We start from the raw sequence: 23867 nt of genomic DNA, 5'->3' as shown, positions 1-23867 counted from the left end.
CCACCTATACTGCATGTCCTTCTTACGCATCTTGTTTAGTCAACGTATAATTAAAATAATAATTCACCTCCCCCCCCCCCCCCGCCCCCCAGAATAAGAACCTTGCCCCCTGAAAGTTCTGGTGACGATACAGAGTGCCAATGGCTGTGATGTGGCAGTCAGTGGTTTGGATTCCTTCTTTGTTGAGCAAGTGTCCAAAAACTCGTATATCTGTAAACTATACTTGACCCATGCATCACGCAATGCAGTAAATGTTGCAAAGGTTGCTTAGGTGGTCATGACTCAAAGTGACTCTCTATAAAATTACCGGACAGCAGAAACCAAGCACTTGTATTAGCACTAGCCAAAAGGAGTGTTAATAGAAATGAAGCAATGTGATTCCTCATCCAATGGGAACACGAAATAAGCCTCAGTAAAGTCTTCTACATTTTATAACCCGCAACCTTTAAAAGAATGTCCCCAAGACATGGTAAAAGGCAGAACTCCCCTTGGGCCTGAGCATTTATCGTTGATTTAAAACGTCCACACTGCGAAAGGAAGCAATTGGGCTTTTCACCACTACCCCAGCGATGGTTTGAACATGAAGAGTCATTGCAGCTTCGCCAAGCTGGTCCATCTTCTGATTAAAGGAGACAGAGTGGGATGTGCCATACAGAAACAGGACTTTCAAATGATGAGCCTGAGATGTAGTGTCACAACCCAAAACAGTTCATCCATCGTCCCTTGAGGCTTGTGTGGAATTGAGTCCGGTTATCTCAACGGTGTAAGATGACATTTCAAAAATTTCCATTTTCCCACAGTTGCTACAGAGCACCCAGCAGTCTGAGCAATCTGCAAGTGCGTGTTCTGTCTGGACAGAACAGAAAGCCCCGCCCCCGTCATGCCAAAGGATGTGGCTGGCTGTGCAGTGGCCATCGCCACAACAGAAATCGATCAATCACGAAGACGTCTTCTGGGAAGTGGTTTACGATTATACCGCCCTCTTGGGTGAGATGCAATGTCTGGACTGCTGCTACTGGAAGCCGAACGAGGAGGGACCTGATCTGGTGCCTTTGTGACTTCGAAAGAGCGCGCTATTTTCAAAATATCGTTCAAGAAAGGGTTCTTCAGTTTGGTCCTCCAGTTTGTGGGCTTCCTTGCATATTAACGGGCTAGGAGCCAGTTGACCATGACTTTCCAAGAGTCTACATATGAGGTTTTGCAAGCTTGGCATCTCAATTCTTGTAAATCGGCCTTCCAGGAGCGATAGGACAGATCTGATTGCTTGTGATATTGATGAACGCAACGTCATGGAATCGTGAATCATAATTCAGAGCCAACGCGCACATGTCCTCAAATTTCAGTGCTATGTACTGGAGAGGGGAGCCAGCTGCTCCAGTAGGAATTATCGCAGCGGAAGGGCAAGAATGAAAGAACGCCTCGAGCCGTCATAATGCGTCACTGAGCCACAGCTATTCAAAAACTGAGACGGCGGCGCTGTGGCCAGCGCTAGGATGTTTAGTGGGGGGGGGCTCGCCATAACAGAGGCTACACCGTGAGTCACCGGGTGACCCCAGCTATCGGGAGTGTAGGGAGAGAACGGCGGAGTTGACAGGAGGAGAAACATCATGAAGGAACCTGGGCACACCGCCCGACAAGCGGGCCTTTTGGATTTAACTATAGGCCTGGGCAACTATGGTGAGGTCGGATGGCATTAAGGAGAGTGCACTGGCCAAACGATTGTGGTACGGCAGGTCTAGCGCAGTTTGGTCTAGGGCTATCGATGTAGATTATTCCAGCAAGACAATATTGGAGACAGCGACTTAGCCTGTGTGTGTAATCAGACATGAGAATGTCATCAGACAGGGCTACTCTAATTTCCTGTGACAAGTTGTGGTTAGATCTCTCCCTGGTGTAACCAGTAGTGTTTTCTTGAGTGATTTCTAAGAGTGGAGTGATCTCTAGGTGCAACATTTCTTTTTGTAGAACTGCGCTTGCGTGTGTGTTCTGCAGACTGGTTACGAAATCACTTTGCCTCTTCTCTAGGTATATCGGTCAGCTAGCGCAGAAGTGCAGCAGTACACGACTTTCTACTCATGTTTTCTCACTTAACTGTGTCGCAAGATTATTCATTTCTTCCTTTTTTGTTGTACTCCAACGAACCCCCACCGAATGCACAGTTTCAGTTATGTAAGGATTTCAAAATTTCTTGGTCAGTTGTGGCATCCGTAGGTAAACGGTATCTGATGCATCTGGTCAGATGGTCCGTTGGTTGAAGTTGCTTTAGTGACTAGGAGGCTGTACAATTTTTGAAATATATTCCATGTAAATATAACTAACTTTATCTTATGACATTTCAAGGATTTCCATTTTCCCACAGTTGCTACAGACCACCCAGCAGTCTGAGCAGTCAGCAAGTGCATGTGCTGTAAAGCAGCCTGGACAGAACAGAAAGCCCCGCCCCCCACGCCAACGGGTGTGGCTGGATGTGCGGTGGCCATTGCTGCATCAGAAATCGATCAATCACGACGACCTCGTCTGGGAAGCGGTTTGTGATCATACCGCCATCTGGGGTGTGGAGCGGCGTCTGGCTCCTTGCATAAATGGATTTTAATTGTAATTAAAAGTGGTCTACTAACTGTATTTCTACTGACTGCTGTGGGTAATTTTCGTGACTGAAGTGCTTCTAGAATTATTGAGGCAATTAGTTGCTTTAATAGTGTTTTGGGGCCCCAGGGAGGTATTACCTGTTTTTTGTTTGTTTAATTGTAAATGTTGACCAGCTTTTTTTAACTGCGAAATTCGAATATGGCCCTCTCCAGTGTTGAGTGTTTTGAAATACAAATGTAAACTCTGCAGGGTTCGTTTGCTGAATATTTGTTGCAATTTAATACTGAGAATTTTTGAACAAATATTTTATGGGTAACATACCACTCACAGCTCAATCCAGGCCTGCCCTCACTCTACCAGCGCACACCCTGTGCAGAAACTCGTTAAGGATTCGACAAGCGCGAAGTGCTTTTCAGCCACTGTCAGTACGTACCATAATCTTCAATGGCACAGTTAATGCAGGAGGGTTGCCGTCGGCCTGGGAAGTGACTACTGCCTGTAGTTGGTGGATACTTTGAACCTGCTGGTGGTCCTTGGAAAGTTAAATTTCATGAGGGAGTAACTTAGTTTGCTGTTAGAACTGCTGCTGCAAGATCAGTGACCGAGATATGACAGGAACATCTCATTACGTTTATACCTGTTCATTTTAATTTGTTTTTAAGTGTTGGTTGGCTGTCTGCCCGACGTTTAATGCTATTTGGCAAATGACCAAAGATTTTTGTGGCAACATAATTCACCCCTTTTTGTACCAAAGTCAGATTTAACCCAGAATAGTATCGTAGCTACGCATTTCGCTGCTATTTTGAATTGGGATGGGATATTAATAACAAATTTCATAAATGTATTGTGCAGATACTGTGATTATCCCGAGTTTCTTAAATAAACACCTACAAGGTTACCTTGGATAGGCGGCAGCTGTTATTCTTACACACTAATGTGTAATAAATACTTTTTCTCTTAATGATGAGTTACCTCAAAATATGATGCAATATGAAAGCTGTGAGTGAGAATAGGCATAACACACCAATTTACTGACATGTTTAGCACCAAAATTTGCAATAACGCAAGTACCACAACTATCTGAACGTAACTGTTTCAGCAGATCATCAATGTGTTTCTTCCAGTTCAATTTCTCATCAATGCTCATACACATACATTTAGAATATTCTGCTGCAGCAACAGTCTTCTGGTCAAAGTATACATTTATCAATGGTGTTATGCCATTTACTGTGGAGAATTGTATATACTGTGTTTTCTCAAAATTTCGTGCAATTCCATTGGCAGAGAACCACTCAATAATTTTCTGAAAGACGCTGTTTACATTTTCCTCAGTTAATTCTTGTTTCTTGGGTTGATTACCATTCTTGTATAATCAGCAAAAAGTACTAGCTTTGCATTTTGATGCATATAGAGTGGCAAGTCATTAACATATATATAGAACAATAAGATACCTAAGAGTGAACTCTGTGGGACACCATTGATGATACTTCCCTAGTCAGAGGAATCTGCTGAATTTTTTAGACTGTCTGCACAGTTAATTTCGACCTTCTGCATTTTTCCAGTTAAATGTGAATTAAACCATATATGCACTGTCCCACACATACCACAATATTTAAGCTTATCTAGAAGAACTTCATGATTCACACTGTCAAAAGCCTTTGAGAGATCACAAAGTATCACAATGGGTGATGCTCGGTTATTAATAGCATTTAATATTTGATCAATGGAAGCGTATATAGCATTTTCCGTTGAAAAGCCTTTCTGGAAACCAAACTGACGCATTGTTTGTACTTCATTTTTACAAATATGTGATGCTACTATTGAATACAATATATTTTCAAGAACTTCGGTGACCTCGATGTTGAGCGCCCATAAGCCCCAACACACACACAGAAGAACTTCGGATAAAGCTGTGAGAAATGAGACTGGGCAGTAATTGTTAGCATCAGACTTATCCCGTTCTATATGCAATGATTTAACAGTAGCTGTCAGCGCTGTGTTGGAATTCCATGCAAGCTTTTCCTTTTCAGTGAATTTATTATTTTCCTCATTTCAGTAGGAGAGATGGGTTGAATTCCAGTTTTATTATATTGCATAGGTATTGCCTCTTCTATATACAGCCTTGCATTTTCTAATGAATAGCTGGATCGTATTTTCTCTACAACACTCAAAAACAATTATAAAAATTTTTCCCTCTGAATTTTTGTTAACAAACTTGTCACTGAGTTTCATAGAAATACAGTCTTCCTGTGCTCTCAGTTGGCCTGTTTCCTCTTTAACAGTGTTCCAAACTGTTTTTATTTTACTATCAGAGGTGCTAATCTTATATGTAATGCACATACTTCTAGATTGTGTAATAACTTTTCTTAGTATAGTGCTGTAGTTTTTATAGTGTTTGAATGTTTCTGGATCATTACTTCTTCTAGCTCAAAGATAAATTTCCCTTTCCTGTTTGTAAGATATTTTTATGGCTTTAGTAGGACACGGGTTTTAGCTGCAATGATGTGAGACGAGGTGGTCATCTGGATGCACTATCAATAACTTTACTTACGTCTTGACCACATTTTCATTTTTCGTCAGCCTTACGAGTTTCGACTTTCCATCATTTTGAGAAGCTATGTCACTCACATAAAAACATTAGGTAGCGTGTATTACGTCAACATTCTCGAGGACGAGACGAGTGCTAATTACTACATAACAAGAATAAGTCGAAACGCTTAAGGTTGATGAAAAATAAAATTGTTGCCAAGACATCAGTAAAGTTATTAAAAGTGTATGGCTTTTTAGATGGTTTCTTGCCATTGTGTTTCGCTGTTTTCTTATAGAAACTTTTCGAATACACTCACAAAGGTATCATGAAATAGGTTAAATTTTAAATTAGACACAGTTTCCCTGTACACCTCAACTGTTGCAAGTTTCCCCCGAAATCTGCATTTGTTAAAACGTTAGTATAATGTAATACTTTGGAGTATTTTTTCATTACTGTATGGAGCTATGTCATATACTGTAACTAACTCTGCATCATTGTCAGACGGACCATTCGTAACAGGAAAATTTTTTATCTGATTAAATTTATCTTGGTGAATAAACACATTATCTATCAGTCCACCACTTTCCTGTAGCACCAGAGAAGGAAAAATCAGTAACTGGCGTCAAACTGAAAGAACCAAGTAATACTTCAAGGTTAAGCTTTAGATCAGATTCTTTCAGAAAAGCTATATCGAAATCCCCACCAACAATAATCTACTTCTCTCTGTCTGGCAGATAGCACAATAGAGAATCCAGGTTTCTCCATAGTGTATCCATACATGTACATTTTCCATGTGTGTGACTATATGATGTTCGGACAGGCATAGTACACCTATTCCTTCCTCAGTTCCTAAATCTTCTGAACGACCAGGAAGCTCATCTATTTTTTTCTTACTCGTCTGATATTCAGATGCAATATGCTAAAATTATTTTTTGCTGTCCTTTTATGAGAATCTTGTGATATTTTAACATCTCTAGTGCCTGCCGGTCTGAGATTCTCATTATCTTAATTTTATTCAATATTAAATCATTCTAGTTTGATTGTAGCCCAAAAAAGAGGTATGCCCACTAGTTTAAGTGTCCCCCCTTAAAGTTTTTCCTATCATCTGAGCCAGTTTATCTTTCTTTTTCCTATTTAGATGAAGGTTATGCCTTGTGAAGTCCCATCTGCCAACGGCAGCAACAGGAACCAAACTTATTCTTACAAAGTAGCTCCCTGAAGCAGCTGATATAGCTCCATATTGACCCTCCTAAAAGAGCTGTTAAATTGGAGCAGATCGTACTGCATGAAATCAGGGATCAAACCATCATTTGTATGTTTCGTTGCAGCCCTGATCACCATCAATACTGCTTCGCATTCCACCCTGATTCCCGCTCCACCCACAATCGGAACAAGATTCTACTTTGTGAAACACTGCACAGTGTTCCTACATTCTCTATTACTTAGCTAAAACATGCACTGGGTTTGAGGACAGCAGCAAGAGAAAGGCAGAGAGTGTAGGACGCGTGACAGAATACAGGTGAATAGTACATGGACGAAACCACAGAAGGGTCGAAAACTGAGACCAAACTAACAGGACTGCAATGAGAGCTTGGGAGCACAGCGAATGCATGACTGAAGGCAAAGCTTTTTCTTAATGTTCGTAGAAAAGTGCTACAAACTTAGTCGCAGGAATTCCCTTATGGATGATCGGGTTGCAACTCTATCTTTAATACCTTTTTTACGGGTTTTACTGATAGTGATGACTGCAGCATTAGCGTAACTACAGTTTAAATGTCTTATAGGCTTTAATGTGCAAATAATAGTGTTTCAACCTAGTAATCATTCCGCTTTGTAGGAGAACACTTTTCAGACTGTCATCTCTAGCTGGCCCCCTAATAGAAGTTTATAGTGTTTTATAACTTCATTTTCACTGTATGTGAGTTACAGTCTTCTTCTGAAATAAAAAAAATTCCACTGGACTTTTTTTTTTTTACAAATGTCAAACCCAGTTCCATGTTCAAATTTAAGAGAGTTACAATTTAATTACTTTACTTATTAGTCTAAGTGTTACATTATCATTCTGCTACATACCAATAATCGGCAAGTGAAATCAAATTAAAGAGAATAATCACCAAAAATCAGTTAGTTAAAGCTAAAAGCATTTTGAAAGAAAAGTCACTGGCAGCTAACAGAAATTCCCTTTTCAAGACAGAGCAAGCTGTTTAGACATTAAAAGAACTCAGTTCATTTGAAAATATGACTTGTTTCATTTGCCCTGTTTCAAGTAACAACATGCAGCACGATCGACGAAGTGTGGCTTAACCGTCCATAAGTTGTGTAACTGAAAATATACAGAATTTTAATACCATGAAACTCCGTAACTGAAGAATTAACCAAATCCAGGAAATAGCTTTCATATATTGCACAACACCTAAATAAATTGCTGGAAGAAAATTAGTTCGCCCTTCTAGAGGTTTTCGGTGCACTCAAGATTTAATGGCGCAGTAGTGCATAAGCAATACATGCAATCATTATATATTATCCTGCGATACGTTATCCCACGCCTGCTCGAACAACTCACGTAATTCTGTAAGAGGTGTTGGGTGACGATTGGCACAAGTTACTTAACGTACCATCATACCACATACATGCTCGACTGGAGATAAAGCCGGTGGCCGTGCTGGTCAGGGATGTTGCTGCACGTCTTGCAGAGCAGGTTCTGTTTCACAGGCAATGAGTGGGTGAGTATTGGCCTCTTGGAGCAACACATCACCTTCCTATTCCGTGAAGAACAAAAGTACGGGTCAAAGGACATGCTATACTTATCGAGCACTGGTTATTGTCCCCTCCAGAAACACCAAAGTTGACTGAGAGTTGTAGCTTACGGCACCCCAGACCATAAGGCCCAGGACGGGGGCAGAGCGTCTTCAATGAATCCACTTTATGAGACTGCTCAATAGGTCTACGTAGTATACACGAGTGACCATCACTTGCATGCAGTCTACATCTACTTTCATCGCTGGAGACCACGGCGCATCATTCAGTCTTCCAAGTAATCCTCTGACGGCACAAGTTGAGCCGCGCACGTCGATGCTGAAGGGTTAGTTGAAGACGGGGTATGGGTGTGCCAATCCAAAGACCCTCTGCTAATAACCGGTTCGCAACAGCTCGTCTTGAAACGTGTGGGCTCATAAACGCTCTTATCTGTGCTGTGGTAGGTGTAGGATCTTTACTGCTTCCCTTACAATTAGACAATCCTGGTGGCCGTTTGTGCTGCGTGGGCGTCCAGGGCGTCGTTCACGTGACCACTGATACCAGGATTGTTGCACAACTGACGCAGCATGTCCAAATTCTGTGGTAGTTCGCCGAAAGGCCAGAATTTGACCCCTTTAAAGTCGCTCAGTCTGCTGTAGGAAGCTCGATAGCGTCTATGTGATTTGGTTGCCTGCTTGGGTCACACGTTTGTACCACACTGAGCGTTCCGGCAGTGATCATTCTATATCAATGGATAGACACAAATGATTCACTGGTAGCTACGGCACTACGCTCTCTGTTGGCGGGCGACGTTGTAACCATTATGAGTAAATGTATATCCCGCAGGCAAAGCAGCAACATACTCTGACATCCAGTCGATCGTACAAATTGCGAATAGTATCCTAAGCTACGTTACTCCACACTTGCTCGAACAATTAACGTAATTCTGTGATCCTAGATACACTTTCCTCCAGGTACAACACTCTCCCCTACAGTTCAAGCATAAAAAAGAAAAATTTTTAATCGGGTTACCATCAAGTAAAGAAAAGCCTTGAGAACGAGACATCAAAACATATGTAACTTTTGATTTATTTTTTTTTTACACACAAATCTCAAAGCGCCGTTGGTACAGCATGGTTGCAAGTGCAGGTAGTAATCTACGTGATACTTTGTAATGTAAGACAGCTGGTTCTCGCTAGAAGTATAAACTGAGGTAAATATCAGCTGAAGCTATTTAAGACTGTTCAACAACTCATTATTTTAGAGGGAGGTGACATCGGAGGAAGACTTTTACGAAATACGAGGTGAGCTACAGATAGAGTCATGGTTTGCCAACTTACCCTCAATTTAAACAACAGAAACAGCAAAGGACTTGGAAGAGCAGTTAAATGGAATGGGCAGTGTCTTGAAAGGAGGATATAAGATGAACATCAACAAAAGCAAAACTAGGGTAACGGATTGTAGTCGAATTAAGTTCGATGATGCTGAGGAAATTACATCAGGAATTGAGACACTTGAAGTAGTAAAGGAGTTTCTATCTGGGGGACGAAATAACTGATGATGGTCGAAGTAGAGACGAAATAAAATGTAGACTGGAGGTGGCAAGGAAATCGTTTCTGAAGAAGAGGAATTTGTTAACATCGAGTATAGATTTAAGTGTCAGGAAGTCGTTTCTGAAAGTATTTGTATGGAGTGCAACCATGCATGGAAGTGACACGTGAACGATAAATAGTTTGGATAAGAAGAGAACAGAAGCTGTCGAAATGTTGTGCTACAGAAGAATCGACTAGAAGGCGGGATCGGTTGGTAGGACATGTTCTGAGGCATCAAGAGATCACCCAATTAGTATTGGAGGGGGGTGTGGAGGGTAAAAATCGTAGAGGGAGACCAAGAGATGAATACACTAAGCAGATTCAGAAGGATGTAGGTTGCAGTCGGTACTGGGAGATGAAAAAGATTGCACAGGATAGAGTAGCATGGAGAGCTGCATCAAACCAGTCTCAGGACTGAAGACCACAACAACAGCATATGGATGACAACAGTCTCGGCTACAAAACTGTTTTTATTAATAACAATTACAAGTTTCGCCCTTCAAGGCAACTTCCGATTATGTGAGAATGTATTAGGATGGGCTATATCAGTCGGTTGCTGCCGATGGGCATGAAATATTCAGAAGCGATCTGGGTATAAAATATGTTCGTCAAATGTCTTACGAGATATCCGAAGAAACTTAGGTGTACTAAGGAAGGCTCAACATGGAGTACACAGCACAGAACCACCAGTACAACATGTGGGCGCAGAGCAGAAAACAATGAGCTAAGCAGGTCCGCTCAGCACAAGAACAGGACTGATTATGAGGCGTGCAACTGGATAAGCGGCGTTAGTATCACGGATATGGGCTATACGGTGCAAACACTCATATCTGACAGCTTACACAAATTTAAAAGCTAATTGAAATTTGTGCAATACCATTTAACTGCATAGTATATCCTATAACACAGACACTGCAAACACTGTTTCGTGCCTAGACAAGGCCACGATAGCAGTAATGGAAGTCTCTGAGGGACAGGAATCAAAGCTACTGTGCACGTTCAGGACGTAGACAGGCAGTAACATATGGAGGTTCGGGTCGGTCCTGGAGGTGTGCGCGGACAGCCCAGGTGGTTAAAGCGAGCTCTCAAGCTCAACGGGAAATCCAGGTTCGAAGTCCACGCCCGCTACAAATTTTCATTGTCACTAATCCATTGTGAAGCTTAAGTCTAATCGTGTTCTTAACAGCGAATACATTACATTACTTTATGACATTTGTGGCTACCTGCATCGCAGTGTAGATTAATCAGAATCCAGACCTGTGGACGGCAGAAAAGTGCACCTTGACTGAGGTCATGTCAAAGGTAACTCTGGAACACAAGGAAAAAAATGAATGTCCCCAAGACATCATAATGTGCGCCACGTAACTTTTTTCGTTAATTCAGCACTGAAAACACGCGAACGCGTTATAGGAAGAGGCGTGTTGAGGCATAAAGCTCACAGACTTAGGCAGACTCCACAGCGCGTCTGTTGAGAGGGAAGCATGTAAAAGCGGCGTATTAGGCCAGCCAGCCTCACCTAGCTGCCGGGTCTCAGCTTCGCAACGTCGCTCCACATTCCCTTATGTGTTTGCACTACTCGGTAGCAGAAAGAATACTAGATGAAATCTTGATGTTGGCAAAAACTTTCAGTTTCGCTTTCTCTTTCCTTTGGATAAAGTGATAAAGTGGTCTGCAACTGCTCTACATATCAGCTAACGACCATTAATGAATATTAGCGAGAATAATTAGGAGAGTCATCTAAACTGGCGACAGCTGGGAAGAAGAGGCACGTCGAGTTTCTCAAATCTGGACTCTTCTCAGGAAGATATAATTTTTCGTCAAATAGATGCATGTTACTCTCCAAACTACACTTCAGAAGCTGCATTCTGCTGTTGTAGGGGCTACATGTTTCACGGCAGGGAATAATTGTTACTATGAGATGTGAATGTGTTACAAATGTACGAGCTTGTGTCCCCAAATCACTAATGGAATGTTGAGGTATTACATCCAGGCGTTCCCGTCTTCAGTTGGTTGGTTGGTTGGTTTGGGGAAGGAGACCAGACAGCAAGGTCATCAGTCTCATCGGATTGGGGAAGGACGGGGAAGGAAGACGGCCGTGCCCTTTGAAAGTAACCATCCCGGCATTTGCCTGGAGCGATTTAGGGAAATCACGGAAAACCTAAATCAGGATGGCCGGACGCGGGATTGAACCGTCGTCCTCCCGAATGCGAGTCCAGCGTCTAACCACTGCGCCACCTCGCTCCCGTCTTCAGTTGAAAAAAATTTGACGATATAGTTAGCGTCGATGAAACATGGGTAAATGGAGCTACTGACCATTAAAATTGCTACACGAAGAAGAAATGCAGATGATAAACGGGTGTACATTGGACAAATATATTATACTATAACTGACATGTGATTACATTTTCATGCAATTTGGGTGCATAGATCCTGAGAAATCAGTACCCGGAACAACCACCTCTGGCCGTAATGACGGCCTTGATACACCTGGGCATTGAGTCAAGCAGAGCTTGGATGGCTTGTACGGGTACAGCTGCACATTCATCTTCAACACGATACCACAGTTTATCAAGAGTAGAGAATGGCATATTGTGACGTGCCAGTTGCTCGGCCACAATTGACCAGACGTTTTCAACTAGTGAGAGATCTGGAGAATGTGCTTGCCAGGGCAGCAGTCGAACACTTTCTATAGCCAGAAAGGCCCGTACAGGACCTGCAACATGCGGTCGTGCATTATCGTTCTAAAATGTAGGGTTTCGCAGGGATCGAATGAAGGGTAGAGCTACGGGTCGTAACACATCTTAAATGAAACGTCCACTGTTCAAAGTGCCGTCAATGCGAACAAGAGGTGACCGAGACGTGTAACCAATGGTACCCCATACAATCACGACGGGTGATACGCCAGTATGGCGATGACGAATACACACTTCCAATGTGCGTTCACCGCGATATCACCAAACACGGACGCAACCAACATGATGCTGTAAACAGAACCTGGATTCATCCGAAAAAAAAAATACGTTTTGCTATTCGTGCACCCAGGTTCGTCGCTGAGTACACCATCACAGGCGCTCCTGTCTGTGATGCAACGTCAAGGGTAACCGCAGCCATAGTCTTTGAGCTGATAGTCCACGATGCTGCAAACGTCGTCGAACTGTTCGTGCAGATGGTTGTTGTCTTGCAATCGTCCCCATCTGTCGACTCAGGGGTCGAGACGTGGCTGCACGATCCGTTACAGCAATGCGGATAGGATGCCTGTCATCTCGACTGCTAGTGATACGAGGCCTTTGGGATCCAACACGGCGTTCCATGTTACCCTCCTCAACCCACCGGTTCCATATTCTGCTAACTGTCATGGGATCTCAGCCAACGCGAGGAGCAATGTCGCGATACGATAAACCGCAATCGCGATAGGCTGCAATCCGACCATTACCAAAGTCGGAAACGTCACGATACGCATTTCTCCTCCTTACACGAGGCATCACAACAACGTTTCACCAGGCCACGCCGGTCAACTACTGCTTTTGTATGAGAAATCGGTTGGAAACTTTCTTCATGTCATCACTTTGTAGGTGTCGCCACCTGCGCCAGCGTTGTGTGAATGCTCTGAAAAGCTAATCGTTTGCATATCACAGCATCTTCTTCCTGTAGGTTACACTTCGCTTCTGTAAGACGTCATCTTCCTGCTGTAGCAATTTTAATGGCCTGTAGTGTAAGCTCAGGCTAGTGGACCCGCTTGTTGAAGGAAATTATTAAACGTAACACCCAGTGACTCGTAAAACCTACAGAAACATTCTAAAGTATTGACACTGAAGCACTGAAAAATGAAGGTATACTAAACAGTGCGGCGAAGACTTGATTACATCTGCCAATACGAGCAGCGTGAAATCTAATTATTGTTATTTTAGGCCTGAGCTGTGTAATCCTTCTTGGGTGAACTATATTATATGTGATGGAGAGTAATACATTTCCAGCGAACGATAAATTCGCATAATGATTAAATACATATACATTCAGGTGACAAAAGTAATCGGACTGCTATGTTCGCATCCCTTACACGACATATGAAAGAGCAGTGCATTGGCGAGGCTGTCATTTGTACTCAGGTGATTCATATGAAAAGGTTGCTGACGTGATTATAGCAGCATTACGGGAATTAATTGACACGACACGGCCAGCAGCGCTTCTCTTGGACTGGTGATCATATCGGTTCGACCCTTGAAGATTAGAAAACCGTCGCCTGTTCTGCTTAGTTTCGATTTCAGTTGGTAACAGCTGATGGTCCACAGTACGATACCTTCAGTTCACTGTCATGGATCATCGTCAGTACAGTTCCGACATGGTACCATCCGATTTTCGTCGGTTTGAAAACTTATAGAACAGATTAGAGGACTTTAGTTTGATGGCGATGAATTGATGCAGCCAGAGGTGATGTTTTGGCTCCGTCAAAAATGTCAAAGTTTCTAGCCGCGCGGAGTGGCCGCATGGTGAGAGGCACCATGTCACTGATTGGGTGTCCACTCCCGACAGAGGGTCGAGTCCTCTCTCGAGCATGGCTGTGTGTGCATAAGTTGGTTTAAGTAGTGTGTAAGCCTAGGGACTTTCGAATATTTCAAACCTTCTACAGTCTCTTTTTGAGAGAAATGTGTTCATCGCCAAAGTGAGTATGTTGAAAGAGAAATATGTAGACATGAAGAAAAACTACATGGAATGTTAATATAGTCCGTTTTATTTAAAAAGCTTTAAGAGTTATCACATAAAAAATTGAAGCCATTACATGCACCATGCCCTCGTACATGACATTTTCCATTGCTGCTCTAAAAACAACCGTTGGCAGAGTAGTAATAATTACAGGGAAAGATCACCTCTCCGCGGTAGTGACTATCACAGAGACAATCAGAGAAACAGACAATATGGGAACCAAAATAATTATTAACAAGGGAGACAGAATAACTTAAGACGCAACGGTCCAGCGCGCAGTTACGATTCAGGGAGAAATTCTCCACTACGTGACCAAAAAGAAAGAAACTATGGAATCTACCGACATGACGACAGACGATATGATCGTAACGACAGTCCTGAATTGCAGCAGAACTGGCGGGATTCAAGCAGAGCAGGGCCCTCTCGACAAGGTGAATTTGTAGAAGTTAGGTCTCCAAATCCCAATAATAGCGCGCGCCATCAAAGAGACAATAGGCAATGACTCATACCGCTCGCAGTCACAAAACGTACTGATGAAACTGACGACGCATCTGCCATAGCTAGTAATTACGTAAAAATGGAAGACATTAGGGACATCTTACTGCAAGAACACGACGTAAAACATAACAACACTGCATTTCGTGTGATTCACATTACAATAAATGACGTAAAATTTACGGCAGTACTTGACTCTGGCAGTCCCATTTCAGAAATTAGTGAAACAGCCTTTAGCAAATGCAACAGATCGGACGATTGCCCCACACTTCCGTTACGTAAGACTAAATTACAAGGTGCAGTCTTTGGAAAAAGTGTAGATGTACGCCAACCAACAAACTTAGAAGTCTTTTGCCAAAGCCACAGCTTCTCTATGAACTTTCTTATTGTTCCATTATTGTCGACGGATATTATATTGGAAGTAGACTTTTTGAATGAATACAAAGCAATCTTAAACTTTCACGATGCTGAAATGAGATTAGAGAAGGAAGGTAAGTCAATAGCTTTCAAATATGAAGATGGGCTCTCAAACCATGACAAAGAAATTAATTGGCTTTACCTCATGTTAGACAACAGTTCGGAATTTTCGACGGAACTTGACACTAACAATCACTCTGCAAGTACTGACAGGGATGATATCGACGGCGCATTTGATAGTAATGAGTTAATTCAGAATAAAATTCAAACAATTGAGAATTGTAATGACACTGATAGGCAGGACCTTTTTGAGATTTTACTAGCACATTCCACAGTTTTTACTCACAAAACAGGAACAATCAAGGAATTTGAATACCAATTTCGTGCTTGATGAGGACATTATTGAGCCTGGAGTAAGCTCATACAACAATCCATTACAAGTTGTTGAGAAGAAAATTTGATCGATCAGGCTTGTCCTAGATTCGAGACAAATCAATACTATCATCATTCCTGAAACAGACAGACCGTTGGAAGAACTTCCTCAAAATTTTAATGGTGTAAAAGTGTTGTCTTCTATTGATCTCAGATCCAGCTTTTATCAGATCGAACTTCATCCAGAATGTAGAAAATACACAGATTTCCTTTGTTTCGGCGTTTGGTATCAGTTTCTGAAACTTCCTTTTGGTTTGAACATTTCTTCGCCAGCATTCATTCGCGGGCTAAATTCCATATTATCTGAGTTATTAAAAGGTCACATCACCTTATATGTGGACGATATTCTGATTGGAGAAACCTCATGGGAACAACATAATCGCATCCTCAACAGCGTGTTACATATTTTTGCAGAATCTGCCATTACAGTTAATTTGTAAAAGTCTGAATTCGGTAGGACGAAGGTGAAGTTTTTGGGACATGTTATTTCTTCTGAAGACATTCAGCTGGATCCTGAAGAATTACAAGCAATCAGAGCCATTCCAGTTCCATCCACAAAATAACAAGTCCGCACTTTTCTAGGTCTCGTAAATTATTACCGTCGTTTTCTGAACATGCAAATTCTAGTTACACTAAAACTTTGTTCCCTCACTGTAAGAAATACTATTTGGAACTGGGACGAACAAGCACTGTTGGAATTCAATTCTTTGACAGAATCGATACTTAACGCGCCAATACTAGCTCATCCAGATCTGTCACACGATTTATGCCTTAGCACGGATTCTTCTAAAGTCGGTCTTTGCGCCCATTTATTTCAAGAAGCCACAGAAAATTACACTACTGTTCAGAAAACCACTGCTTTTGCTAGCTGAGTGCTAACGAAATCTGAAAAAAAATTATTCCGTTACTGAATTAGAAGCTTTAGCTATCGTTTGGGCAATTTATAAATTCTGTTTCTTTCTTTCTGGTAAGCACTTAAAAGTATACAGTGATCATCGTGCATTAAAATTTCTTATGTCTTCAAAATTAAATCGTGACAGGTTAAAACGTTGGGCACTGTTTCTGCAAGAATTTCACTTCACAATAGTCTACATTCCCGGCAAGGAGAACATTGTTGCGGACACACTGTCACGCGCACCGGCTGGACTTGAGAAAAGTAACACAGACTTACTTTCAGAAAGTCGCCTTTGAAAACTTCATCACCACATCTTTAAAGGACATTGCTCATGAATAAGATAAAGATCCGATTTGGAAAGACATCAAAAGTAAATGGCATGAAAAGAAACACACTCAGATTTGGCATTATTATCTGGTTAGAAGCAAACATACTTTTCAGACGCTGCACTGTTAATGACAAGCTATGGGTACTTTGCATTCCAGATGATTTTGTTAATTAGCTCATTTGTTACATTCATTTCAGATATGCACATTTTGGTCCACGGAAATGTTATCATATTCTTCGAACGACTTGTTATTTTAACAACACGGAAAAGAGAATTCGAAGAGTCTTGTCTATTTGTAAACTTTGTCAAAAAGCTAAACCATCTACTATGTCACATCGTGCTCCGTTGTTTCGTATCATTCCTTCTAAATTAAAAGAATTTGCTGCTGTTGATCTCATGGGACCCCATGTCAGAATATCGAATGGATTTTCGTACGTTCTAGTCGCTGTTGAACTTAACTTCAAAATTGGTTTCTTTCAATCCATTACGTAAAGCCACTGGACGGTCTGTATCCAACGCTTTTGTTAAAAATTTATTACGTGAAGCTGGACACGTTAGTAAAGTGATATCAGATAACGGACTGCAATTCAGATCTGGTGTTTGGTCACACATGCTTCGGAACCATAAAATCAAACCTGTATTTATTTCGTTGTACTCACCACATTGTAACCAGTCTGAGCGGATTATGAAAGAAATCAATAAGCTTTGCAGACTTTATTGCGACAGAAAGCATCAGCATTGGGACAGATATTTACACCTATTTCAAAATGTGCTGACTGAAATGCCTCATGACTCCACTGCTTTACCACCTACTCTTGTACTGAAGAATGAAGAACCATCGAACAGAATCAGAGAGCTTGTACCTTTCCCGAATACACGTAAACTTCGACACAAAGACATAATTGATTTGGCTACTAAAAATATAAAATCTGCAGCAGACAAAAGGAGAAAACTACACAGTAAAGCCACTGCAAGGAAATTATATATTCGTCAGAAAGTTCTCATTAAATCTCATTCATTGTCACATAAGAAGAAACACTTGAGTCACAAATTCCTTCTAGTTTACAATGGACCTTACAGAATCCGACGTATACCACATGATAATTGCGTTGAAGTTGAAACTCTGCGTACTAGGAAGAGTAAAGGTTTACACAACATTTCACATGTAAAACCGTTTGTTGAAAGACAATCTGCTTTTTAACTTTGTCTTCGCCATAAAACTTTTCACTTCACATTTCTAGTATGCTTTGTCAGACTTAAGAAACTGTTACCATGCAACAATGTTTGAAGTTAAATATCCAGTCAAGAACCTGGGCAACCTATTTAGACAGTAATTACGAATGCACTGTTATAGTGAACAGACGACACAGTGTTGTTATTTGTACATTCTTGCAACAAGTTGCACGATTACGTAACGGCCAGCAGGCTTACATACTTAGAACGTATACTGATAATGAGATTTTAATGCTACATTTTGGTTTACTTGAAAAGATACTCTTTATTTGAAGTATATTCGGTGAGATAAAAGATGACTTAGCATTTGGTTTCTTTGATAACTACACGATTACGGCGCTACTAATATCTGACACAATTTACATTGTTGCTTTTGCAGCGTATGTGTTTTATATCTGCATAGTTTTCCTGTATTATTCTGGAAAGTAAAACATTGTTTAGTAGTAGCTTTTGTGGTATAGCAGCAATGAGAAAGCCTTTTCCGTAGCACAACAATACGTTACATTATAGTACTTTCTTTATCACGGTAAGGTACGTAATAACTACGATATCTATACGCAAAGCATTTCACTTTCGTTTATGATGAGGTAAGTAGATTGACATCAGCAGACCATTTCTCACAGAGGACAATAACCACGACACTTCAACAGAATTATCTTACAGCAAGACGCACATTTAGCGCTACAGGACACGCATTTGAGAGATTAATTTTGTGCTTAAGCCATTTATTTTTCAAGATTTTTGTATTACAAAGAAAGTTTTCCATATACATTTCATTCCATTGCTGTAATCTGTAGCACCTGAGGGTATAATTACATTAATTCTCATGGGGGTACACGCCTACATTGTGTACCATGTGTTTCGCAAGCACAAGGAGCTCTAGCTAATATGGTATTTGCTTATACAACTTTACACATAGGTACCATATTTCTCTAACACATAAATTACACAGCTATCTGATTATTTAACTGAGAGAGACAAACATTTATTTTACTACATCAGTGACAGATGTTTACATAATTACACCGTTGGATAACGTCACACCTATGAAATTGTATTTGTCTGTACTTTGGGAACTGTTCATACTTTTTCGGAACAACTGTGTACTATGAGAGCTTTGGTATGGGATCATGATTTTTAAAGTACGTTTGAGGTAGATGACACTTTGAAATGAGCAGAGAATTTTTTTTATAGGTTTTAAAATATTCAGAAAGCTACATTGATTTTGAGATGTGATTGATCTGTTATGATGTAATTATTAAGACGGTGATGTGTATTATGCTGTTGAGGTATGTTTATGATCAATGAGATGATGCTATATGAGGAATCTGATGATGCTATGTATTTATTATGATGAAATACTGAAGACGTGTTGATGAATATATATATATATATATATATATATATATATATATATATGTGTGTGTGTGTGTAATAAGGTAAGGAATAAGGAGTAGTGGTTAGGGACTCTGATTTGTCAAAAAGGATGATGAAAACCAAGAATTGTACTTTAAACAGTTATGAAATATGTGTGAGGGCGTGAATGTATCACAATGTCGGTGAAAATTTTTCGACACTGATATATTTATAGGATTTTGTTTCTACACATTTTTAACGCAGATTTTCGACCTGTGAACGTTTCTATATGAGACTGTCACTGTAGCGGAAACTGCTGTCATAAATATTTTGGTAACAAAGGTAAGTGAACTTGACGTAATGCGTTTTGGGAGCCCAGCTGAGAGAGAGTCGTCCGACAAAAGAAAGCCATTAGGTGGAGAAAAAAAGGGAGGCCATTATCCTCGCTATTGACATTTCTTTGTCGAAAGTATCGCAAATACGACACGCTCAAACTTGAAAACATATGATTACACTGTGGAGCTCCTAAGTTATGATATTTACTAAAATGCATTATGAAGTGATGAGAAACATTTTACATCTGTTGTCTTTCTAGTTGAAAGATTGCTCATTTGGTTTAATATCTAGTTTCTATCTGCACTGCAGCATTGGTTAATATAAAATTTAATAGATGTACTAATATAGATTTTTTATGCCTACAGATCCAGTAAACAGTAATTATATGATTTACTTCCAAAAAATACGAGGGAGCATAAAAAGACATTTCCCTTCACATGAATTGCATACATAATTTTTGTCAATGGCTGGTAACTTTTTAGTAGTGTAAGTTTAGGCGATGCATCACTCTAGTATTAAGTTATGACATAGGTATTAAACATGGCCATTTTTACTGTAATATTTTTTCTGCTTGAGCTTTGTCATGTTTAGGTATAAGGTATTGCATTTGCTGCTGCTGTGTGCCAGGCATAGTGCTACTGAATTTCACTTTGTATTAGATTTAATACTGCTTTATTTTTCTTTTTGCTGCACATTGGCTCATATTAGTGATAATGTTGCATTTGCTTTGCTAACGTATATATAACTTATATATATTGCTGCTTGCTTTGCCACTTTGCATTTTTTTTGTCATTGCTGTTTGTGTTAACTGTTATGTGTTTCTGCATTGCCTCATCCCTTGGTATATATATCTGAGTTCAGTAGATTTAAGTTAGCTTAAGATGGGGTGTGCTACATAAGAGAACGAGTTGTGATGAATTGGAAGAAACACATTGAGAAGCTATAAGAAAATGGTTTGGCCAATAAAGTATTTTGAAAAACGATATGAACAGAAAAGTGGGGTTTAGGGAGAACAGGTTTAGGTAGGATTTTCTTGGAAATAAATGATGAGGTAATATAATGGAAAATAAATAATGAGGTAAGAAATATGTGAACATATAAATACAGAAAGCATGCTTGGATTGGATTTTTTTGGTGGAAACAAATGTTGAAATAAAACGAAACATCTATGGAATGAAGTTTTGGTTTGGACTGCCGTACCAAATGTTACACTGAAAACGAACCCTGTCTTTCCTTTTGTATTATTCCGCTATGTGTTTATGTACCCCTTGTGTATTTGTGTTTTACCAGTTTTTGTGTGTTTAGCTGATGTTGTTATGTTGTAGAATTTTTCTAATACTATGTTATTTACTTTGTAAATATGTTTAGACATTATTAATTCTGTTCTGTTTCAATGCTAATGTGTGAAATTAATGTTTACAAAACTATTCTCATTATTTTGTATATTTATGTATGTCATAATTCCTGTAACACTGATGTATATGTTTATTCCTATTCTTTTGTAAAGCCTGTATTACTACAAATGTTATCTGTATTATTATGTTTTTACGATTTTTCTGTGTCTCTGTAATTCTATTCTCATGTTATAAAATTGTAATTGACACCAGTTTATCAAATTAAGTAACTTCTAAGCATTCATTTCACTGCACACATTTCTGTTGGTCATAGTATATGCACATTATGTAAAAAAAAAGAGGACTGTTAGTGTTTGCATGTGTGTTAATAATTCAGCAAGGGGCTGGATAACAGCATTGCTGGTTCTCAGGACATTTAAAAAAAAAAAAACATTTGTTAGTGCACGAGTGGCGGTTCATGGACTTGCTATTTTCTCCAAAAGACTCTTCAATGGTGATTGTGCACCTGCACAGTCACAGCAGAATGCTGCTAGCCATCTCTACAATGACTACAGTGGGTGTACACCTTTGATGACTCACCAGTACCATTATTTCTACAAGGACTGCACTGGGTCTGCACCTCTGGTGGCCCACCAATACCGTCATCTCTACCAGGACTACATTTGGTCTGCTCTGTGTTGACCTGCATACCAATATTCTTCAAAACTTCGCCTGACTCTGCAGTGGGTTCGCTCTGTTCTGGCCCATTACCTGTCTACATGTCAAGAGTCAGCACTGTCTTTCTGTTGGAAGGACAACACTACTACTTCAAGACTGCATTGAAATCAACTACTTCCGTGTTCATTGTCTTTCACTGCTAAAATTGTTCTCTAATGAATGATCAGGACTGTCTTAATGGACTGTTAGAAAATTTTAGATTTTGACCAACATTATATCAATAAGTGTGTGCCTATGATTTCTATGTTATTGTAATTGTGAAAAAATTTTAGCGAATATGTATTGGCCAGTGCCCAAAACAATTTGTAATTTTTTTGTGGGGAGCATGGGGGCTATGTAAGTAGGATGTTTAGGTTTTCGTATTGGTAATGCCATGTAGCGCTCTGTATGAAAATCACTGGAGGTGTTGTGTGCAGTCTGTGGCTAGTTTGCATTGTTGTCTTCCATTGTAGTGTTGGGCAGCTGGATGTTAACAGCGCGTAGCGTTGCGCAGTTGGAGGTGAGTCGCCAGCAGTGGTGGATGTGGGGAGAGAGATGACGGTAAATTTGTAAGACTAGATGTCATGGACTGATATACATATATATATATTACGACGTTTGAACACTCTTGAGGTAAATACATTGTTTGTTCTCTATCAAAATCTTTCTTTTGCTAGCTATGCCTATCAGTAGTTAGTGCCTTCAGTAGTTTGAATCTTTTATTTAGCTGGCAGTAGTGGCGCTCGCTGTATTGCAGTAGTTCGAGTAACGAAGATTTTTGTGAGGTAAGTGATTTGTTAAAGGTATCGGTTAATGTTAGTCAGGGCCATTCTGTTGCAGGGATTTTTGAAAGTCAGATTGCGTTGCGCCAAAAAATATTGTGTGTCCGTTTAAGCCCAATCATGTAAAATATTTCTAAGGGGACGTTTCAACACGTCTTTATTAGTGCTGAAAGTGATTTTACGGTTTGGAATTCTCAGTAGCTGCGATGTACTTTTAAAAAATGGAATACGTTTCGAGGATCTGAAGAATGGTTTAAATCATTCAAAGAATCAACAGATATTAAAACAGGTAAAATTTCATACAAATATTAGATTTTTACGTGAGCTTATATTGGTGGTTGTCAAAGTCTATCAACTTCATTCTGCTATTGTAGTTTCATCCTGTAATATCAGTTTTGAGAACGATATAAACTCGAGTCTAATATGTGAATCGTATAAGATATTTTAAATTTGTATGGCTTTTACTTGATATTAGAATTTCACGTTTGCATAGTCCATCTATTTTTATTTTAATCTGACCAGAATGATTAAAAAGTGGATTTAATATAAATATCTTGTGGGTGTGGAATAGTGTCACATGGAAAATAAAATGAGTTGTCGCTAAATGAAAGAAACCGACAATTCGGGCACAGATGCAGGTCTACTAATAGATGCTGCTCTACTAATAGAGAAAGTGGTGAACTTCCTGGGAGAGAGTCAACTTATATTCCGCCACGACTCCTCTGCTGGGCGTGGTATCTCGCCACACATACAGAAACTGTTGAAATAATTGCGTTCCTATTACGGTAGGAGGATGAAATTTGATTGAAGCGTTCCTCGAGATGGAATGAGTGGAGACCTGCTTTTACCTATGACCTTATTCTACGTAGGAACTGTCTGACAGTTAAGGGAAAGTGAACTGCAGAATAATGTGAGCGCTGTTCTTCATTTGTGTCACATACGCCATTACTCTGAAACTTTTTTGAGACTGGTTTGATAAAAAATGAAGAAACGTTAAGATTGCCGTTTCAATGCTTTAGATGTTATGCATAGTTTCGGCTACCACCGTAATAACTAGGCAAAAATATTTGGATAGCCTGAGTAGGACGTGCCCTCAAAACTTCTCAGAGATAACGCTCGCATTTCAAGTTGTCAATGAGAGCTCTGTAGCTGATACGACGTTGGCGCCCTTTGCCCATAGTTTCAAACTGTTGCATACAGATATAGCAATAAACAGAGTGAGTTAACAGAAGCGGGCAGTTTCTCCGAATTTACACAACAAACGTATTCATGTAGCAAGCGTATTTTTAAAGTGTTTCTCTGCACACAAAAAGTATTAATTCTGAATGCCTCTTCGTGCGGAAGTCTACGCTATTGCATTTAAGTAAACTGTTCAAAGAAGTTTCGCACGAAGT

Source organism: Schistocerca gregaria, chromosome 3 (assembly GCF_023897955.1).
Source record: "Schistocerca gregaria isolate iqSchGreg1 chromosome 3, iqSchGreg1.2, whole genome shotgun sequence".
Taxonomy (NCBI): domain Eukaryota; kingdom Metazoa; phylum Arthropoda; class Insecta; order Orthoptera; family Acrididae; genus Schistocerca; species Schistocerca gregaria.
This window is presented reverse-complemented; position numbering follows the sequence as displayed.